Genomic DNA, 3648 nt, shown 5'->3' on the forward strand with positions numbered 1-3648 from the left:
AGGTGGCTCGCGCCTCTTATGGCTCCCCAGGTACTAGCTCAAATGTATTTGAGTTCATCTTTCCCTCATTTTCATTCATTATTTGAAATCGGTTTTACCATTTCAAATATTTCAAACCCATTTTACAAACAAGCACTTTTTAACCATAAATTATATTCACCCTTGGTTCCTTATACCATGATGGTTTAATCCGTGACTCATTAATAATATTTGGTTAATTACATTTTAAAGGGTGATTTAAATCCCTCTTTTAGGTCGCAGCCTGACTCGCGCCTAAACAGGCCTTCTGATTTCCAGTTTTCAAACCTGGACAGGCTCCTTTGCATCACCCTATGGCTCGCGCCTCAATAGGCTGCCTGGTGCTGCTCCTGTTTCCTTTCCAGCACTTATTTAGGACGATCCCGACTTCGGTTAACCTGAATACAGGACGGATCAGATTGACGAGTTTTCATTTTACATTTTGCATTCTAAAACACCTTTTTTTAAGACAAATGGATCACGATATGCACCATAAACCTAACTCGGTAAATGGATGTTTAATTCTCATCTTGCATGCAAAACAACATTAAATCCTAATTCACATCAAATACTTGATATTTGGATAAACAACCAACTTAGAAAACTCTTACATGTTAGGTTTAAACTTGTGGATGCGCATCCATGCATTTAACCCCTCTTATCAACTTTTACACTTAACCAACCAAGATCGATCAGTAGAGGCTACTACTGCGGGCGGGATTAGGTGTCCGATTAAAGGGCTTCCCAATATGTACCCTCACCTCTTACTCAGAAATTTTAGATAGTGGACGAACTTATCCAGGGCGAACGAGAGTCAGTCTAGCGATAGGATGCTACAGAGGGACGATTCCTTATCTTTAGTACCTATGTCAAGCACTGCTTTTTACCTTGATTGTCCTAGGTATAAAGTAGATTGTAACGGTTTCGAGTCATCCCAAAATTGCTTGGTGGCGACCCCGAACATCTCTAGCATTATTTCGAGACCTTTGCCGAGCAGAAACTGACTGATCTAAAGCGATCCGATCGAAAGCATATTACGCCGCCGAGCATGGGTTTCAGACCCCTGCACGTCCACAGATTGGCTTGGCGTGTAGGTGGGCCCATTTTAACACTATGACAGCCTCGATGTGGAAAGAGAACGGGTTTCATTGGGATGAGAGTTGTGAGATGGCGTTCCAAACATTAAAGGAGCGTTTGAGTACAGCTCCCATTATAGCCTTGCCTGAAGGAAGTGAGAACTTCGAGGTTTATACTGATGCTTCGAAGAATGGATTAGGATGTGTTTTGATGCAAAATGGGAAAGTCTTTGCCTATGCTTCGAGGCAGTTGGGTGCAGTGGTATTTGCTCTAAAGATTTGGACGCATTATTTATACGGGTCAACCTTTAAAGTGTATTCAGATCATAAGAGTTTGAAATACATCTACACTGAAAAGAAGCTGAACATGCGTCAGAGAATGTGGATGGAGCTAATTGGGGACTATGATATGGAGATCATCTATCATGAAGGGAAGGCTACTGTGGTTGCAAATGCTTTGAGTATAAAGAGTGTGCATTCATTATGCACTGCCATGTCACTGATGAAATTGAAGGATGAAATGACTAAGATGGGGATTCACATGATTCGCAAGGGAAATGTCATTGGTGTTTTGACTATCAAGCCCAAACTTAATGATGACATCAAAAGGAAACAGGTACTTGATCCCAAGATTAAGAGTGGAAGACATGGGTGGAGAAGGGTACGGTTTCATGATTTTCTATCCATACAGATGGGAGCGTTCGATTCGATGGGAGGTGGTGTGTGCATAATGATGCTCACTTGAAGAAATTGATTATGACTGAGGCTCATTGCACTACCTATTTAGTATAACCGGGGGTGTTAAGCTCTATAAGGACTGAAGAAGACGTTCTGGTGGCCCGGTATGAATAAAGAGATAGCGGAGTTTGTGACTAGGTGTTTGACTTGTCAAAGAGTCAAGGGGGAACAAAAGAGACCTGAAGATAAGATTCAGTCACTTCTGGTATCATAATGGAAATGGGAATCGATTTTTATTGATTTCATTGTGGGGTTACCAAGAACTCAACAGGGTAATAATATCATTGGGGTAGTTGTCGATCGTCTGTCAAAGTCAGCTCATTTTATTCCAATGAAAGATACTTGGAGTAAGATTCAACTGGCTCTTGGGTACAAGATATGAATTGAGCAAGTACACTTGATTCGACAAAAGATGAAAGCAGCTGAAGATCGGTAAAAGAGTTATGCGGATTTGCATCGTAGGGATATTGAGTTTGAGGTGGGTGACAAGGTCCTTTAGAAAGTGTCACCTATGCGTGGCGTATGGAGGTTTGGTAAGAGAGTCATTTGAGTCAGAAATTCACAGGTCCATATAATATTTTGAATCGGGTAAGTGAAGTAGCTTATCGGCTAGCTTTGCCACCATCTCTTGATCGGCTGCATAATGTTTTCCATTTGTCCACAACTTCGAAATTATGTGAGTGATCCATCTCATGTTCTTGAGGTGGCGAATATTGAGCTGGATGAAGCTCTCACTTATGCGGAGGTGCCAAAGGACATATTGGATCGTAAGGTGCGCAAGACAAGGAATGGTGAAACCGTCTTGCTCAAAGTGTTATGGTCTAATCACAATGTCGAAGAAGCTACATGGGAGCCGGAAGAGGCAATGAGGGAGCATTATCCACACCTTTTTGATCAGGTATGTTTGGTTATGGGGTCATAACCTTTGTCTTTTGGGGGGGGGGGGGGGTAGGAGATAATCGCATGTGTTTTAGGTAGGTTGATGTTGGTATGGTTGTGTGATCATAGTTTGGTTATGGTTGAGTACATGGTTATAGTCTTTTGACTCGGGTGTTCTTTTCGATTTGTATGGTTGGTATATTCGGTTATGCATAGTTATATCACATATAGTGTGAACCTCAGGGACGAAGTTGGCTTTTAAGGAGGGAAGAATGTAATACCCCAGAATTTTGGTCACAATACACTCGGTCGAGTAGGCTTTACTCGACCAAGTGAGTCGTCAAATGTTTTAGACTGGCTACTGTTTTGGGTGCACTCGGCCAAGTTGTGAGGAACTCGGTCGAGTAGGGCGTACTCGACTGAGTACCCGGTCTAACAAGTTATTTTCCGCAGTTTTGATTAGAATGATTAAGGAGTATATATTTATCATTTCCGTCGTCATTAACATTTCATAATAACTTTTACAACGTAATTCACTCCTTAATCACCCTAATCAACTACCAAGCGGTGATCTATCATTTCGGTGTTCGGATTTCATAGTTCGCGTGCCTACCAGTTTGTAAGTTCTAGATTTCTACTCGTTTTGCGTTAAGTCAGTTGGCTATAAACCCTAATTGGGTTGGTTCTTGAGAATGATTAGTAATGATGAATTATAGTTAGTAATTGCTTGATTATTATTGTTAGGTGGAGATTTCGTAGAAGAACAATTCTAGCCTTGTTGTTGGGATTGATTGCGGAATTGCAAATAAGGTAGGGTTTACTTACTCAGTCCTTTGTGCAATTGTTGTACATTTGATATGATGATTATTGGTTACCTATTATGATAGTACTGCGGTGATGTTGGTTGTTATTGGTATTGATTGTGAGGCCATTGTCA

The sequence above is a fragment of the Silene latifolia genome, chromosome Y (genome assembly GCF_048544455.1).
Source record: "Silene latifolia isolate original U9 population chromosome Y, ASM4854445v1, whole genome shotgun sequence".
In the NCBI taxonomy this organism is placed as follows: Eukaryota; Viridiplantae; Streptophyta; class Magnoliopsida; order Caryophyllales; family Caryophyllaceae; genus Silene; species Silene latifolia.